Consider the following 20,306-nt stretch of genomic DNA (forward strand, 5'->3'; position numbering starts at 1 on the left):
GCTGTCTTGTGGATTATTGACTACCTCACCAGGAGACCCCAGTATGTGAGGCTGCAGGACTGTCTGTATATACAACCTTCAGTTGCTTATGTATATAGGACCATAAATATATTTTTTAATCCCCTTGCTATAAGAGCTGCGCAACACCCAAATTTCTCATCCGTGGGATAATAAAGGTTTATTCTATTCTATTCTATTCTGTTCTATTCTACTGTAATAGACTCCAATTCATTCATGTAAATGGAGAGTCTTCTTTACACACTAAGGTTAAGTTGGAGTAAGGTCAAGTATACTGTAGAGTTTCACAGGGTTGAGTGCTAGGACCAGTTCTGTTTACAGTATACATGCTTTCCTTTGACAGGATCATCAGAAAGCATAGCATACATTTTCACTGCTATGCAGATGATACAGAACTTTATTTGTCCATGAAGCCAGGTTTTGAACACTAAAATATTGTTAAATTCATCTTCAGATGAAATAAATGAAATATGGCTAAAATGACTAAATAACAATTAAATATTATGTAGTTGTATGTTATGTGACATGTTAGCCTTTTTAATTCACCCTAAAGAAACACTAATCTGCTTTTTTGCAATTTACTTTTTGTTGTTCTTCAACATCTCTTGTTAAGGATGTAATTTAAAGAGCTGCTTATTGCAAGCAGGATCTTTTTAAAGCTTTTCTCCATTTAGAACAGAGATGCCGAAATCCTTTTTACCTCAAATTCAGTTAATGTGGTTCTTTATATTGTTTTGTAATTGTTGTTCAGTGCTTTATGATTGTTATGTCTGTGAAAAGCTCAATATAAATAAACTTTACTTGCTTTACTATATACAGCCTGTTTTGATCGTAACCATCTTGGTTACATGGTATAAATGGCAGTTTTTAGCTGTGTCCCAAAACGTCGGCTGCATCCTTCAGAGGACCCGGCCTTCGCGGTCTATGTGGGCCGGGTCCTTCGAAGACCGAGAAGGCCGGAAGTGCGAGGCTTGTGAAATGGGACGGTCTAGCCTTCACATTTGCGTCACCTGCTGTTCCCGCCCTTACCACTTCTCCCCGCCCTTACCGCTTTCTCCCCCTCAGTGAAATAATGGATATCGTTGAAACTCTCTGTATTTTTCTCTTATTTTTGTTAATCAAAGAGTTACAACAAATCAGCCGTCGCAGACGACTGATTTATCTCCGACTAAGAGATAACCGAGTTCAGGTACAGTGAAAATACATGTCTTCAGTTTTTTCCCCATCGTTTATGTGTGTATTTGAAATCTCTTTACTAGCTACATAAAACTCCGATGTAGACATGATTTTCTTCGCTCTTTTATCTTTTATCAGTTAACCAGTGAATTTTACTTAAGTATGATAATCAAAATAAAGTTTTGACATGTTTTTTTTTTTTTAAAGAACAAGAGCAACATTCATAATAATGACAAGAATAAAACATTTTCCATATTTTCCTTCACCAGGCGAGACCACAGTACTGCAGGATTAACCTGAGTGTCCCAGTCCTGGACAGGTTTTTTAATAATGAGGACACTAGGCCCGATTTTCGTCTGAGCAGGGAGTCTCTGAAAGTGCTGCTGAACTTCCTTAACCAGAATCGGACACATGGTTGGGGTGCCACAAGTGAGGTCCTTGTGTTTCTTAGAGACATAGAGCCTTTTTAAAGGCTCCTGGTGCAATTGACGGCTGCCATGTCCGCATCAAGCCTCCCAGCGGCCCTGATGGTCAGTGCTACAGAAACAGGAAATTGTTCCCATCCATACTCCTGCAGGCAGTTTGTGACCATCAGGGCCGCTTCATCGATACATGTGTGGGCTGGCCTGGGTCAGTGCATGACTCCAGGGTGCTACGCAACAGCCCACTGTACCGGCAGGCCATTTACCCTCCTCCAGGGCATTTCATCCTAGCAGATGGAGGGTACCCATGTCTCCAGCATCCACTTCCCCTCATCACTCCGTACAAGAGGCCAGTTCAAGGTGTGGGAGCCCAGCGCTTCAACTCTCATCATTCCAGGGCACGCTCTATTATAGAGCGTGCTTTTGGAATGATGAAGACGAGGTTCCGGGCCATCTTCCTTCAAACACTGGAGGTGCACCACACCTTTGTACCACATGTAAGTCATTACAATATAGTGCCATTCTTTTTCAAATAATTATAATGACATAATGGGAACTTCAGTGTATGTACATTTATAAACACCTTATTAAATTAATGCTTATAAACACCGGAGGATGCACCTGAGGATGATGTGCAAGATGAGGGGGAGATGGGTTTGGAGGCAGTCAGTGGTGCTCCCTGGTGGGACCAGCTATCTGCTGAGGTGTCTGCCCTGGAGGAGCTACCCCAGGACCATGAATATTTTTAAACAGGCAAGTATTCTGTTAGTAGAGCATTTTTTTAGATATTACTTGTTAGATCTTTATTAACAGGATTGCTTGCATCTTTCTGAATACATCTTAGTGACATGGCAGCCGTCAGTTACTTCAGCCCTGCAAACCCAAGTGACAGATGGTGCGGTGGACAGTGGAAACGAGCATCCCTAGACCTTATGGAGATCACTCTGTATGATGCTCCACTTACTAGCTGGAAATACAAACCAAGGTCTTGCTTGTGGCAACTCCTCCATCTCTCTGGTCCTGGTCCAGCACATTCAGCAGCACTGCCCGAGACTTCCTGGTCAGCCAAAGATCAGACCTGGTTAAAAGTACCTGTGCTTACTGGGACACTCAGGTTAATCCTGACTGTAATAATAATTCTTAAGAATTCATGTTTTTTGTTGTTTTTTCTATTGTTACTTTTTTCAGACATTTTAATTAATTGTGTTGATAAAATTTATGTTGCATATAGTTTCTTAAAAAAAAGAAAAACAATGCAAATAAAGGTGAAGCATTTACATTTTTATTTACAGAAATTTAATCCTTTTTTTTTCAACAAGTTTCTCAAGCAAACCAAACAGTCTGTTCATTCTAACTTCCGCCTCCTGTGCTTTTCTTTCCTCCATTTCCCTCTGCATTCTCATGTCCTCTCTCATTAAATCCAAAAACTCATCCCTGTCCTTCTTTCTTTTTGCCCCTCTTTGCTCCACCTGGCCCTCATCTTCCTGCTCTTCCTCATCCAGCACATGGTTGCCCACTGCTGAACTGGGCCCTGGAGTGTCCTCATGGATGGAAGCAATTAGCACTGGAGGCTTGGTAGAAGGCCTCTGTCCTAACACCTCATCCATGAGGGCAAACCAGGGCCATGTAGCAGCAGTGGGCTTCCCGCTCACTCCCTCGCCTGACCCTGGATACTTGAAGTCCTAAAGGCAGAGGAAATAAAAAGTGGCAGTTGACAAAAAAAGCAACAGTACAGGTTTACATGAATAAGTTTCTAACTTGCTAAAAACCCATATTTGAATACAGCTGTACATACTTTGTATTTCTTTTTTTTCTTTTTTTGCCTGCAAAGGGGTGACTTTACCCTGCAGGCCCATCTTCTCAAGAATGGCCCTAATAGACAGAAAATAATAGAGCATATCAATCTTCTTAATTCCTGAACAGCATTCATAGCAAAATGTACACACTTCGGACTAAAAGACAGATTAAGCTCTCTCCCTTATGCCCAACAGATTAAAAACGGCATATTGTTGCTGTACCTCCAACCCACAGTGGCTGAGTTTTTCGCACCAGTAAACGTGCTCATTGTCGCTCCTGAGTTTAATAAACTCGGTCATCTGCTCTTTGCTCCCTAAAACATGACAGGACATTGGAGTACAATCAACCATCTCACACTTCTGTTTAATGGGTTTTCTGTTTGATGTTTATTCAGCTATGTGAAAACTACTATAACTTTAATCTCAGCCAAACTGATTTATATTAATTCTTTCAGCACAACCTCATATGTCGTAGAGTTTTTTTTCATTTTGACATTTTCCATTAACAGATTTGTTCTAAAATCAAACATAAAACATAAAACTAGAGTAAAAAAGAGGTAACCAACCAATAAAATGCCATGTGTTGCCAAATTTTTTTTTTCGCAAATAATGTTTTGAATATGTCTTAAATATCTAATCTTGAAACTATGCAGCATTACAAAACACTGTACAAACTGCAAAGATGACTCATTAAGATATATAACAAAGCAACCAATATCTCTAAATATTTCAATACTAAATAGTCTATAACTTGCATGCCCACAGTCACACACCGCTCTTCACTGGTGTCCAGCCAGCAGTGTGTAAGTCTATTTGCAAGTGTATTACTATGGTTAAATGATGGGCATCAGTCAAACTAATGATGGACTTTGCATGATCCCACAAGCTAAAATGTGATTACTTCTTTTGGCAGCTGTCCTGGCAGGCTGCTTTTGATTGTGTGTTTTGTGTTTCAGGTGCCCAGTAGGTGTGGTCACTGACTGTAAAAACCTCGAAGTACCTGGGCCCAGTCTTCCCAGCAAAGGGAACACTAATTATAAACTGTGAAGTCCTTGCATAGTTCTGCAAGACAGACACGATAAAGGAAGAAACTAAGAAAAAAAACTAGTTGGTGGAGATGTTATCACTTTTGCGTTGTCCATCTGTGGAGTCAGCACCCAAATAGAGGAAGTGTGGATTAGCTCTCTGTTTGAAAAGTGATCCAATGAGTATTAACCTATAGGCAATGAGAGTTCAGGTGGAGTCTGTGGGTGAAAGGACTCCTCCAGTTCTAACTAACTCTCTCTTCCAGGTGTCTTCCCTAACTGATCTAATTATAAAAAAGAGAATGACAGCAAAAGACAATTGAAACTGGATTTCACCTTACCATCAACTCAGTTGATGGCAATACTTCGATACTTGTGTGAATATTAAAGGTACATGAAAACCAAAGGAGGGGGAATTTCCATTTGCTCTCGTAGCTGAGAATTCAGCATTAATGAATGCTGAGTAAGAGTAATGAGTTGAGAAAAGTTTGACTTTTCTGGCTGTTTTGGTTTGCTTAATGCGCCTTATAATCCAGTGCGTCTTATGTATGAAAACAGACCTGTTCATCGACAGTGTGCATTATAATCTAGTGCACCTTATGGTCAGAATATGGTCAATAAAGCCAAGAGAAGTTGGGATAGTGACTTAAAGGAAGGGATTGAACACTTTTTGCAAGAACTGTTTCTTTGTTTTTTTTTGTCCAGTGAATGGAGCAAACTTTTTGAGACATCCCAGATCACAAGTGAGACTTATTTTTATCTAAAAACCTAATGTATCAAATCAGACACATTTAGTGCTACTGTGAGCAATAAATGTGACAAAAATGCAAAAAAAGCAAAAATGATACAATTTAAAATTCGTACAACTCAGTCCGGCGGGGAGGTGTGGGAAGCCAGATCGGGCACCCCCCTTCCGGCTCTCCTCTCTCCTATCTTGTCCCTTTTGTCTTACTCTCCATCACCTTTTCTATGCCTTTGAAGAAGTGAGGCTCCATAAATGTTAAAGAGGTAAGTATTATTTCTCAGTTGCAGTGAATAGATAGAAAAATAAACTGCAGAAAACTAAACAGCAGAAAGAAGAGGAGAAATAACAATTTTAACATAAACCAGTGACACACTCCGGGGCCTGATCAACCCTGGCAGGGCCTCCTTGGAAGAGGGTGTCCAGTGATAATGCTCCAAACACCAGATGAATCCAAAATCCACTACTGATGGTGTGTCCCCAATTTTAATATGATAAGCTAGATCAGATGTCTAATCCCTAAACCTAACCAAGGAAGAAAAAATGGCAGATTACCCTGGGTAAAAGACCGAAAGTTGAGGCAAATAACAATTTGTGCGGCTGGTAAAGTTTCTGGGCTGCCTTTCCTCATAACAGCCATCCCCCAAGATTTTCTCCATTTAAAGCAATGCATTATCGGGGATTGTAACATCTAGTCCTTTGACTGAAAATGCAAACTGAAAGTGAATTCAATTTATTATTTTTTAATTGTCAGAAGTTTTAAAGAACACTTTATTGCAATTATTTCACTGCCGAGGCATCACAGAGTTAAAGTGCTGACTCATTCAATCTTGCAAGTTCAAATGTTACTGAGACAAAACTACATTTTTATGTTGAAAAAAAAATTACTACAATATTTATGCAATGTAAAAAGATCAGTAGTGTAAAAAATATATTTCTGATCTTATGTGTAGACATATGATGGGATACTTTAAATGAAAAGAAATCCACAGAGACAAGTAGCACCAGCTTTGCCATTAGTGCTTTTTTTATGTTTCTTTTCCACCGACTTCAGTACCTGCTGTTTCCTAATCATTTTGTCTATACCTGCTTTCCATAGTGTCCCTACTTTAATTGGAATAGTTTGGTACAAATACTTGTGAACATTAATAATTACAAACATTATTAATCTTCTTATCATTAATCTTTTTATTATTATTATTTTTGTTTATTTGCTTTATTTTTACTTTTTGGTAAAACAGCTGCAGGACAGTTTTCCTGCTCTGTGTAGAAACAATACAGGTAAAATCAGACTGATGGGCAGAGTGAACCAACTTCCAGACAAGAACAGCACACATCTGTCTGTTTTACGTAACAGATTTGAATTATTCTGACCAACTGTAACAAGCATTCCTAGACAAGACATCAACAGCACTATCATTATTGCTGTGATGGTGTAGAAAGCTTTCTGTTTTGAATGATCAATCTTCTCCCTGTTTGCTCTCATTTCTCCTGGACCTGGACGAATCAGAACACAGAGAACAGAGAGGCTACAAAAAGAGATGATAATTAATGAGGCCACAATCATACAGAAATATGGAACATAGGGAACATCAGGGTAATATAGAGCTGTTACTCCAAGCCAACCAAAGCACAGCAGCCACACACACCCAATGCAGATGTTTCTGATCCTGACCCCACCCGACTGTCTAAGACCCATATATATGATGGGGTGAACAACAGCCAGGTAGCGCTCCACACATGTCACAATGTTAAAGTATATCTCTGCAGGATAGACAAAAGAAGCTGAATACTTCGCCATTAGAAGCAACACTGAGTTATTAGTGTCTCTCCCAAGTAAGTAAGTACTGACCGCCAATACATATATCAGTTCAAAGACAGTCACATGATAGGTGAAAATGTCAGAGTGACTTGTTGCTGCCAAGATGGACTGCTGCTGCCATCGTTGGTAAGCCACATAGAGGATGAAGATGGAGAGACAAAGAACAACAAATATCTTGGTGATGAAAAAAGAAATGTTGATTGAAATCCCAATGCTTGAGGTCAAGCAGTCAAAGGCAGAGGAAGACGAGTTATCTGACATGCTGCTTAATGTGGTTTTTGGGGCTTGTGTGGAAAAATAAGAGGGGAAAAAAGTTAGTTAGTTAACAACATTTAATTAAAATCCACCTTCATGTTTTCTTTTGCAGCACCAATTAGAGTTTACAGTATACTGATAATGCTATGAAATTTGATATATAAATAGATATGATGCATGAAGAATATTAATTTTACAATTTGATTGCTGTCATCAGATAACAACTAAATTAATGTGTTAATTGATTATGTTATGACATGTCAAGTCTTAAAATAAATAAAACAATAAACAAGTAAAATTATTTCATTCAGGTATTGGACTAAAATTTTCTTTTTCTTTGGTGAGGTAAAGTGTTGTAGTGAAATTACTGAAAAAATAATCCTAAATGGACAAGCAAATACATTTTAAATATATCTAAAATATCATTACATTTTAACAATTCAACAATGCCAAAAATGTTATAAACTGCAACGATGACTCATTAAGCTATTTACCAGAATAAGCAATATCTCAGATAAATACATAAAAAAAATACTGTCTTTACTTTGTATGGTGAGCTGTGTGAGATGTAAACTGCAGTAAAATTTACATGAAATGTAGAGGTGTGACCAACCTGTGTTAGTGACCAGTGAAAATTAACATACCAACACTAATAACAATAAAAATGATAATAATAGTAATAATAATAATTATAATAATAGCCTCCACCGTACCATTTATGTCTCTCGCTTTAATTTGCTTATCCTTTTGATCCACATTCACACGCTGCTCTTCACTGGTATTTAGCCTGCAGTGTGTAAGTCTATATGTAAGTGTACTACTGAATGTGGTGACATGATGGGCATCAATCAAACAAATGATGGACTTTGCATGATACCACACTGAACAATGTGATGAACTCAATTTGCAGCTAGACTGGCAGGTTATTTATGACTGTTTATTTGTGTTCCAAGTACCCAGCAGGTGTGCTAGGATTATTAGTGACTGGAAACACCTGGGCCCAGTTTTTCCACCACAGTGTTGGGAAGGTTACTTTTAAAATGTATTCCACTACAGAATACTGAATACATGCCCCAAAATGTATTCTGTAACGTATTCCGTTACGTTACTCAATGAGAGTAACGTATTCTGAATACTTTGGATTACTTAATATATTATCATGCTGTTTACAACCACGTGAATGTACTATTGCTGTGATTTATTACTGATACTGAAGGTCCATGACTCGAACAGTAGTAAAGGGACCTCTGGCTAATACGGTGGGTTCCGTGTCGGGCTGGTAGCCGAAAAATAGCTTCACTTTGTTGTCTGGGTCAACTTTGCTTGCCAGAGACAGAGAGAGGCGTTGAAAGGCTGCTCCAACGGAACTTATTTTTTCCGGAGGAAAACACGAACACAGTGTACAGTTGAGTCTTAATAGCTTACTTACAGCTGGGCTCGTCAGGCACTCTTCTTGGCTGCAGTGGTTATTATTATATTTACATGCTTCCAGCTCCCGTTTTTGCTCCGTGACAGCTCGGACTTTTCCTTTCTCTCCCTCCCTCGCTCACAGACACATAACGTGTATGGCAGTCCATTCTCGCTGCAGCACGGACTACACTGCCCATGAGGCTACATTCTTTAGGGCCATGCCTGTAGCATTCTGCCTTTTATCTTAGCACAACAACAACAACAAAAAAGCGCTCTCTCACCCAGGAAACACGCAGAGAGAGAGCGCGTCACCCTGTAACCATGGCAACCGTAACGCTGCCGCCTGGAACAACAGAACACAGCTGTCAAACAAACCCAAACAGTCCTGACTCGCGAGAATATGAAACAGGAAAGTACCGCCGTGTAATCCATTTATTTCAGCAAAGTAACTGTATTCTGAATACCACCTTTTTAAACGGTAACTGTAACGGAATACAGTTACTCATATTTTGTATTCTAAATACGTAACGACGGTACATGTATTCCGTTACTCCCCAACACTGTTCCACCATAGGAACAGTTGATCATAAACTCAGCACAAACTATTCAGTGATTCAATAACTTCTCTTTTTCACACCAGACTCGGGAAAGCCTAGAGATGTTCCTGTGGGAAAATCCAATGAAATCAGCAGTTTGTGAGAAAATCATGGCCATGTCTACGTGCATAAATGCACAACCACATTATTGGCTGATTAGCAGCCGGCAACATATATACATTTAAAATATTTGCAGAAAAGGAAGCTGGACCTGACTGAGATCTTTTTTAAAGCTAAATCTAATGGAGTTACTATATAAATGTTTTCTCTTGTTGAGGTTTACAGTTTACTGATGATGACATTTGATATATGAACATCAAATATATGTATACATGAAGACAAGTAATTTTACAATTTGATTGCTCTTATTAGATAACAAATAAACTGGTGGGTAAAAGAACCCACCGACCACTTGAATTACACTCAAGAACTTGATTTGATTGATGGCATACAAATGAAACATTTAACAGTATTTCTTGAAAACCTTCCTTTGTGAGTCTTAAATAGATCTCATCAGAGTAGATGTCTTTCTGAAAGTTAAGTTAAGAAAGTTAAGGTTATATTTCATCCACTCTTATCTTTCTTAATGCCTCGTGCCAACACATTGCAGCGCAACTACCTGACCCCAACTCACACAAAGGTTGATTATCTTGTTAATATTTTTACTTCTTCACTGTGTACAACTTTTGATAATGTAGAAAGCCTCAAATCAGAAGAACTTGACTCCCTGGCATAACTTTCAAACTTGAACCTTAAAGCAGATAATTAAAAAGACCAATTATACCATGGAGCCCAGAGGGTTAAACATAATATACATATTTATACATATATATATATATGTATAAAAAGAACAAACCCTCTGTGCACTTTTTAGAGAACTGGCTCTTTCGGCTCGGATCACTAAAAAGAGCCGGCTCTTTCGGCTCCCAACCGGCTCTTCAGGTTGTTTTGTTGCTTTAATTTATTTATTTTTAACAACAATATAAAATTATGCACCAAAGGAATTACTAATGTAAAAAAAAACGTGGTTTTATTTTTATATGTTTATATATAAATATATACGGTGGCCCCTAGAGACAAAGCACGTACAAACTCCAAAGCACGTAAAAACTCCAAAGCATGTACAAACTCCAAAACACATTTCTAGCGTTACCTGAACTTCCAAAACAGAGCTACCTAGATCACTTAAATTACAATTGAAAGCATATGTGTATTGTTGTTGTATTTATACACAAGCACTCATATATATTCAAACAATTCAAAATTTTTTTTCATTTACCTGTTACTACCACACACCAGATCCAGTCGTTGGTACCTCCTGGCTTGTGTAGCCACTAGGTAACAAAAGCTCAACACTGTCCCTAGCATCCTGGAGCACTTCTGTTTTGTTTTGTACGTGTTTTGGAGTTTGTATGTGCTTCGTAGTTTGTACGTGCTTTGAAGTTTTTACGTGTTTTGGAGTTTTTACGTGCTTTGGAGTTTGTACATGTTTTGGAGTTCGTACGTGTTTTGGAGGTTGTACGTGCTTTGTCTCTAGGGGCCACGGCAAATCTACTTTTATTTATTTACTCCACATAAAATGTCATAAATAAATCATATAATACAAAAAACAACTATTTACATTTCAACTTTTAACTACTTAAATTTTCAGCTTTTTCCTTTTAAACAAATTTAAAGTGAAACAACACAAAACACTGCAAACCACAACACAATTAAATATAAATTAAAATATAAAAACAAAATGAAGATGCACATTCTCTGTCATATGGGCCTGCATGAATAAACTTTCTGAATCCTTTATCATCCGCAACTGAAAATAGTTTCGGATGATTACTATACCTTTCTAATGTGACGTTGTTGTCCCTGGCTCTCTTTCTCTGTCTTTCCCTCCTGCTCTGTTTCTGTGCTACTGAGAGTGTAACTACCGCCCCTCCCCCCTCTTCCCAGCGCAAAGCACAAGGCTCGCATGTGGAAAAAATGTGCGAGAGAGAGCGTGAGAGAAAGGAAAAAAACCCCACGGTGCCCAATAAGGAGCCGGCTCGCGTCATTCACTTCAAAGAGTCGGCTCTAAGAGCCGTTTCGTTGGTGACCGACACATCACTAATGTTGGATTAAAAGGCTGCATTTGTGTGCTTGACAGATGAAGTTAATGCAAATGTAACCGGTGTGTTTCTGCGTTGTGTCTGATAAAAACGATAAAAGAAAGAAAGAAAGAAAGACCTCCAAATAAATAGCTTGCCCACTCCAGCTCCTCTCCCACAGGGGAATTGTAGAAAAGGGCTGGCATTTATTATTACATTAAACATAAAATATGCATTTACACGTAACATATTTGATAAAACAAAAACAACAACATGAAATCCGACATACCTGATAAAAACGGTAAAAGAAAGAAAGAAAGAAAGAAAGACCTCCAAATAAATAGCTTGCCCACTCCAGCTCCTATGACCAAACACAAACAGTGGGGAAGAGGGTTAGCTTAACCCACCACAACTTCCAAGCTAGCAAGAATTATCTATTCATGCTAGTGTTCACGTTCCCTAGAACACACATATGGCACACACATACTACACATTTGTAACATCTAACAAAAAACAGGCTTAATAATGACAATGATTGAACTAAAATCACAATCAGAAACATCCAGGTGGCCAAATATGCATTATATGAGCGTTTTACAGTGTTGGGAAAGAAATTACACCAACCTCTCCCACAGGGGAATTGTAGAAAAGGGGAGAGGCAAAAGGGGTACACTGTATTTATAAGGCTGCACCAAAGAAGAAGAAGAAAAGAATGAGGAGGGGCTCTAACTGACATAACTACAGGCTTGGAGGTCCTAAAGGTCAGGTATAAAAGGAACGGTTTGGGGGTTTAGAACACATTTTGTGTAATTATAACAATGTGATTTATGACCCTGTTACACAAAGACACATATGTTATTGGTTAACTTCTCTAATTTTAATACAACACAATTATTATGATAAACAATATTTTGTAATGACGAGAGTTTGTGTTGTGATTGTGATTTAAAAAGAGTAAACACAGTTGTTTGACAATAAATAGAAACGTGAAACCCACCTCCACAAAAATGCCCTGGCCACCACTGCCATTGTCGTGGATGCAAGGGGCACCACCTCCGGCCACCGGGTAGTGTAATCCACCACAGTCAAAAGGTACGTGAAACCTTGCGGCTGCAGCAGGGGGCCAACCAGATCCACGTCAACATGATCAAAATGCCTCCCAGGGATGCAGAAGGCTTCGAGGGGCGCCTGTGTGTGTCTATGGATCTATGGTTGGACTTACCAGCTACGTGCTGAATGTCTGGCAAGATGGATGGATGTGGGGAACAGGGTAACGGTCATTCTCCGATACATTATTTAAACAGTGAAAATCTCCACCGTCCAATTTGAGCACCATGTGTAGCGGAGAGACCCAGGCACTATTCCAGCGCTGTACAATGCCAAGGCCAATGGCCTGAAACCCCTCCTGACCTACGGAGAGTTTTGCGGGGTCGAGGAGGCGCACCTGCGTGAACACAGGGGGCCCGACTGTAGGGATATAATGTTCAAATTCGTGCTTTGTTGCCCTGTTAGAGAAGGGACAGTCAGTGATGGGAATTCCGAAAGCAAACGCTGAAAAGCATCCCCGGAAGACACTAAATTAGCCCATATCAGGGGCTCGGCGGCCCGAGTAAAACAGGGTATTGAAGCAAACAACATAGCAAACAACATGCCTGTTAGCAACATTGACTAGGAGTCCATGGGCACAACGAAAATCAGTGACTAATATAGGCAAAGAGCAGCGGCAACAACAAAGTTTCACTGGAAATCCTGGACATGGAAATAAACAATCACCAACCTTTCCACGAATGTTGGGATGGGAGAACCATTAGCTGCAATGAGCCATGGCCCACAGCCCCCTGCTAGCCTGTCGGCAGTGGCCAGGGGTCAGAGGGTCTTCTGGGAAAACGTCTCCCGGATCGCGAGACCTCTATGAAGAGCAGCCTTTCACTATTGCCAGCGGTTGCAGCTGCTACGGCCTGGGCTGTAAAAGCGATGCCGTGAAAGGCGAACTGAGCCTCCACGTGCACGAACCATGATGGACTGGACCTGAATGCGGGCAGACCATGTGAGATCTGAGAAGATGTGGACACCGAGGTACTTGAAGGACTACACCCTCTCCAGTGGAGCTCCATTGATGATAATGTGCTTGTAGTGTCTGTGCTTACTCTTTCTGAAGTTGCTGACGTTCATCTGGAGGTGGTTATCCTAGCAGCACATTGCCACATTCTTCACTTCATCCATGTAGGCCGCCTCATCATTGTTGGAGATGGTGCCCAACACCATTGTGTCATCAGCAAACTTCACAATGGTATTGGAGCCATGGGTGGCCACACAGTCTGTTGAGAAGTCGATGTTGAGAAGTGATCTACTGTCGTAAACTATAAAACTAGAAGATTTTGGAATGTATAAGAAAGCAATAAATAAGTAAACAACTAAAAAGGTGCTTAGTCTGAGTGGAGCGGTCAGGAAGGCGTCTGGACATGGCTATGTCATCTTAACCCTTTAAAACCGGTCGGAGCGGGCACGCTCCGTTTTGCGTAACTATTTTTAAATCCCGGTAGCTCTGCAACCACGTAAGCTAGAGCAATAATTTTTTTTACATATGAAACCGGAGAAGTTGTACTTACATCTTATGCCATCAGCTTGTTCTAGGTCACGGTTTTCTTCCACATATAGGTTTGCAAAAACTGCATAAAAAGCGCTTGCAGCAACAAAAACATAATATTCCAGAAACACGTTTTGCCGATCCGATCAGCTGTTCATAACCCTTCCTACGTTGGAATAGACGTCAGTGTGAACTTTCGCATGTCCGCCATTACCTGCCCGAAACCGGAAGTGACGTCATTTTCGCGGAAATGTTTTTTTTACCATCAGGGCCTCAGAGCCTATACTGGTGTTTTTAAAAGTTATCTTTGACTTTATGACTTTCTGTGTCGTTTCTGGGATGCTTAGAACTCGAATTGCACTGCTGGAAATAGTTTATTTTGATGCATATGCTGCTTTTTTGCAAATTTGCACTATAATATTTATTTTCGTTTTTCCTGCAGTATATAAAAATTGGTGCATTTCAGAAGTAAAACTATGAAGACACTTCAAATAAATTTCCTGTGGTGGGAAACTAGTTTGTGCAACTTTTTTGTATTTACAGTTTTGAGGGATAAGCCTCTTAAATTTCTCTAACTAGAAATATATGTTAAAAAAACAAAAAGGATTTTCAATTTTTTTGTAGTTTATTGCACTTTTTTGCAATTTATGTAATTACTATGCACTTAATGCATACATATTATTAAAATTTGGGCTGTAATGGTTGTATTGATGTATATCAACTTGAAATGCTCCCAAAATTGGCACTACTGTACAGCATGTAAAAATATAATATAAGCTCTGGCGGACTTGGTTCTATGGTAGGTCTTAAAGGGTTAAAAGACCTTTGGTGTGTAAACCCCACCACAAGATATGTGAGAGCATCCATTTTTTTATTAATTTTAGCTCCCTGTTTACAGTCATTACAAGATCAGTATAATCATCGCTACTGAAAAATATGTTGGTATCATCTGCGAACAGTATGAGTTTAAGTAGTTGAGAAACATCAAAAATATCATTTATGTATACGTTGAAAAGTTTTGGTCCCAACACTGACCCTTGGGGAACACCACATGTAATACCAAGTTTTTCTGAATGGTAATGCCCTATGCTAACATATTGTTCCCGACCCGTTAGGTAACTTTTTAACCAGTTACCAGCTTTCCCTCGAATACCATATCTTTCCAATTTAGCCAATAAAATTGAGTGATTGATTGTGTCGAAGGCCTTTTTGAGATCAACAAAAATACCAACTGCATATTTATTTTTATCCAGTGCATTAGTAATTTCTTCTACTGCCTCAATTATCGCCATTGAAGTAGTTCTTTGCGTTCTGAAACCATACTGACCAACATTTATTATTTGATGTTTTTCAAGGAATTTTTCTAATCTTGAATTAAAAAGTTTTTCTAAAATTTTTGAGAATTGAGGCAGTAGAGAAATAGGCCTATAATTGGTAAAACTGTGTTTGTCATTACTTTTGTATAGTGGTATTACTTTCGCAATTTTCATTTTTTTTGGAAAACAACCGGACTGAAATGATAAATTACAGACATATGTTAATTCTTTTCAGCACAACCTCATATGTCTTAGAGGTTTTTTTTTCATTTTGACATTTTCCATTAGCAGATTTGTTCCAAAATCAAACATAAAACATAAAATCAGAGTAAAAAAAAAGTAACCAACCAATCAAATGCCATATTTTGCTAAACTATTTTTTTTTGCAAATAATGTTTTAAATATGTTATAAATATCTAATCTTGAAATGATTGAGCATTACAAAACGCTGTACAAACTGCAAAGATGACTCGTTACGATATATAACAAAGCAACCAATATCTCTAATAGTCCATAATTTGCATGACCTATATGAGTCAAAATATAATTATGTTAATTAAAGGAGTCAGTCACATTTGAAACATTTTATTGCCATCAACTCAGGTACCCCAGATAATATTACATGATACATAGCTAAATAATCTCCACCTTACTATTCATGGCTCCCGTTTTAATTTACTTTTTCTTTAGATCCACAGCCACACACTGCTCGTCACTGGTATCCAGCCAGCAGAGTGTAAGTCTATTTGCAAGTGTATTACTATGGTCAAATGATGGGCATCAGTCAAACTAATGATGGACTTTGCATAATCCCACAAGCTAAATTGGGTTGACTTCTTTTGGCAGCTGTCCTGGCAGGTTGTTTTTGATTGTGTGTTTTGTGTTTCAGGTGCCCAGTAGGTGTGGTCACTGACTGCAAAAACCCCGGAATACCTGGACCCAGTCTTCCCAGCAAAGGAACCTAGTGGTGTGCAATACTGCATATTTTGGTATCGATCCGATACTAAGTAAATAGGGCCGATATCGATACCGATACTGATACCGATACTTTTAAACAAATAAGGTGGATGCATTATTGAATTGCTAAATCTCAATTGATTTTCATGACCTTAAGTGTTTTTTGTGATGTTTCCTTCTTATTATTATTAAATAGTTAAAACCCAGGACATAATTAGGACAAAATTTAGAATTAAATAGTAAAGTTTTTATTATTGTGGCGGATCTGCAATGCTGTTGCAGGTGAGATGGACTCACCTGTACCACGTCTACAATCACGCCTTGCTGGCTTAAAACCTTTGCTCTGCTTGTGTTGTTGTTGTTTGTGGTGTTGATGTGTACGGTTGGCAGCGGGAGAGCTGCAGCCATTGAATGTATTGTTACAGAAATCATATGATCATTGTAAGGGTGGACAGTGCGTGCGAAGGACCGGCTCGGGCTGAGCCGGGTGGTGCGCCAGCGGGACCTGCCAAGCTGGAGACGGAGGTGCACAGGAGTCCGGTCCGGTCGGGCCTGTCTTCCAACAGAGGCCAGCACGCTGCGTGGTCCTGCATGCCGGCCACCTGCCCAGCTGCTTGTGAGTCCCAGCTCGCTTCAACGCCTGCTTGCTACATGGATGGCCCCTGGACTAGCTCCAGGGTTGCCACTGAGGTGTGGGGCCCCCGGAACCACCTCGTCACCGGCGTCGCTGGATGTTCAGGCGTCGCCAGAGTGGACACTTACCCGTGGCTGGGCTGGGGCCTGGGGCACCGATGGTCCAGGCCGATTCTCTCGCCTGGTCACTGAGGGGTGAGTAGATTCGGCCCCAGTCGGGTGAAGGAGGTATGTGGCGGGGCGTGTTCTGTGATGCCGCTGCAGGTGAGATGGACTCACCTACAGGGCATCTACAATCACCTACAAAACCTGTGCTCTGCTTGTGTTGTTGTTGTTGGTGGTGATTCAACGGCTGTAGCGGGAGAGCTGCCATGGCTTAGTGGCAGCTATAATACTAAAATTACAATTAAAATTCTCAATAACAAAAATATAAATAGCATGTAAACAACTTAACAACCCCCAATGCGTCTAAGTCACGTCACATGACAGCGCAACATCTAAACACAAGGGGGGGAGGGGGAGCAAAGTGTGCCTGTTCTGCGCTGACACAGGAATGGGGAGTTCGGCCACCTGGCTGTTTCGTCTTTGCTGAAACCACAGCTTTGCAAACAAGAGCAAAACTGAAAGTAAAGAATAGATCTCACCAGGCTAGTATTGATCCGATGCCGACTTAGTATCGATACAGTCAATATTTGGATCAATCCGTCCACCACTAAAGGGAAAGCTAATTATAAACTCTGGTCATGATTTTCACTGTGAAGTCCTTGCATAGTTCAGCAAGACAAACATGATGAAGGAAGAAACTAAGAAAAAAACCTAGTTAGTGAAGATGTTATCATTTTGGTGCTGTCTATCTGTGGAACCAGCTGTCACGGTTCTGGGTCGGTTCAACCCAGCATTCTGAGTTTATTGTGTTTTGGTTTATTCTTGAATGATCGTTTTGTTACCTTTGTGATTTGTTGATTAGTATTAGAATTCTATGCTTTCTGTTTTTCATGTCTTGGTGTTTTTCTAGATTACGATTTATGTTCTGATTAATCAGTGATACTGTTTTGATTATGATTATTATTTAGTAGGTTTTGGTCAGTGTCAAGTCTGCCTCTCTCTGTCTAGTCCAGGGGTGGGCAATCTCAGTCCACGAGGGCCGGTGTCCCTGCAGGTTTTAGATCTCACCTTGGATCAACACACCTGAATCACATGATTAGTTCGTTACCAGGCCTCTGGAGAACTTCAGGACATGTTGAGGAGCTAATTTAGCCATTTAAATCAGCTGTGTTGGTTCGAGGACACATCTAAAACCTGCAGGGACAGGTTTTAGATGGCAGAATGCTGTAAATGGACCAAACTTCAGTCAGAAGTCAACTGAGATAATCCATCCACAATATGAGGTTAGTCATTAATATACTGCAACAAAATGTGAATTCCCATGTTGAATGTTGAAAATCTTTTGCAGCTTAGAATTCAGTATTACAGTTTTTTTTAAATAGGTCTGGCACTATTTCCATAACCAAAGTGTGCATTTTCAAATCTCTCAGTACAAAACTCACATTTGATCACATTTGTAACACCACTAGTCATTCTTCCAAATCTGATGTCATGATTTCATTGTATTTGCACATATTTTCATTCAACTTAATCATTGTTTCAGAACACATGATCATTGTGATATATTTTGAGAACATTTGCTTTAATCACACAAACAAAACAGTAAGATCTTTTCTCAACGTAGTACTTTTACCAATCATTTCATTCAGGAGCAAATAATACAAGGTATAATACAAATTGTTCTTGGTGATGAATGAGTGTAACTGAACTGTAAAACTTTACACAGCAAATATTACACTTATGTTCAGACATTAAAAAAAAAATTATATATATACACACACACACACACACACACACACACACACACACACACACAGGAAAAAGGGAGAAAACAAGTCATTTACATAAGCAAAATATATTTTTATTTTATTTTATTCTTATCACTTTTACACAATTAATCAAGCCGGTCATTAACATTGGGCCATAAATTTTTATCAACATCACAGTGGATGTCTTCGTTGTTCAGGCACCGTGGGAAAAATCTCCTGGCATGACGAATCCAGTTCAGTGTTGTATGACCCTAGAACTGGTCTACAGCCTACCACACCATCTTCAGATATAGCTGCACACATTGAGATGTTTCCCCCACGTTGTCCAGGGACTTGGATGGTAGCCCTTTGTCCAATAAGGTTACGTCCTCTGAGTCTAGTTTTTGTCAGATTGAAACCGGGCTCATCAACAAAAATATACTTGTGATGATTCACAGCAGCGTCCAGCTCCATCACCCTCTAAAATTATAATTTAGTTAGTTTTTTTTACAACTAATAGTTGTCAGTACTGTTACAGTAATTGCATGCCAGTTTAGTATTGTACCTGAATATATTCTGAACGCAGTTGTTTCACCCGGACATTGTTCCTCTCAAAAGGAACCAAGTAAATTTGTTTCATGGAAACCTGGTGCTTCTTCAAAAGCCGGGCAATCGTTGGAAGGCTAATTGATGGCACATTGGCAAAGGTGTCATTGCTGTTCTCAATAGCCTGTTTGATTTCAGACAGCCGTATGTCATTCCTTGCCCTGACCATTTCCACCACAGCCAACTCCTGCTGTTCACGTGTTATTGAGACAAAACTACATTTTTATGTTGAAAGATTTTTTACTACAATATTTATGGAATGTAAAAACATCAGTAGTGTAAAAAATATATTTCTGATCTTATGTGTAGACATATGATGGGATACTTTAAATGAAAAGAAATCCACAGAGACAAGTAGCACCAGCTTTGCCATTAGTGCTTTTTTTTATGTTTCTTTTCCACCGACTTCAGTACCTGCTGTTTCCTAATCATTTTGTCTATACCTGCTTTCCATAGTGTCCCTACTTTAATTGGAATAGTTTGGTACAAATACTTGTGAACATTAATAATTACAAACATTATTAATCTTCTTATCATTAATCTTTTTTTATTATTATTATTTTGTTTATTTGCTTTATTTTTACTTTTTGGTAAAACAGCTGCAGGACAGTTTTCCTGCTCTGTGTAGAAACAATACAGGTAAAATCAGACTGATGGGCAAAGTGAACCAACTTCCAGACAAGAACAGCACACATCTGTCTGTTTTACGTAACAGATTTGAATTATTCTGACCAACTGTAACAAGCATTCCTAGAGAAGACAGCAACAGCACTATCATTATTGCTGTGATGGTGTAGAAAGCTTTCTGTTTTGAATGATCAATCTTCTCCCTGTTTGCTCTCATTTCTCCTGGACCTGGACGAATCAGAACACAGAGAACAGAGAGGCTACAAAAAGAGATGATAATTAATGAGGCCACAATTATAAATAAATATGGAATATAGGGAACATCAGGGTAATATAGAGCTGCTATTCCAAGCCAACCAAAGCACAGCAGCCACACACACCCAA

General features: G+C 39.4%; 1 long non-coding RNA gene across 1 annotated transcript; it reads right to left on the minus strand.

The window, feature by feature from the left end:
- Window positions 1-2,931: 2,931 nt before the first annotated feature.
- Window positions 2,932-11,148, minus strand: LOC120439500. The gene is made up of 4 exons (XR_005612667.1): window positions 11,102-11,148; window positions 3,635-3,726; window positions 3,412-3,488; window positions 2,932-3,298 (listed from the first exon to the last, which is right to left on the minus strand). It is a non-coding gene; the product is annotated as an uncharacterized LOC120439500 (long non-coding RNA).
- Between the last annotated feature and the right edge of the window lie 9,158 nt (window positions 11,149-20,306).

This window comes from Oreochromis aureus, linkage group 3 (genome assembly GCF_013358895.1).
Source record: "Oreochromis aureus strain Israel breed Guangdong linkage group 3, ZZ_aureus, whole genome shotgun sequence".
NCBI lineage: Eukaryota > Metazoa > Chordata > Actinopteri > Cichliformes > Cichlidae > Oreochromis > Oreochromis aureus.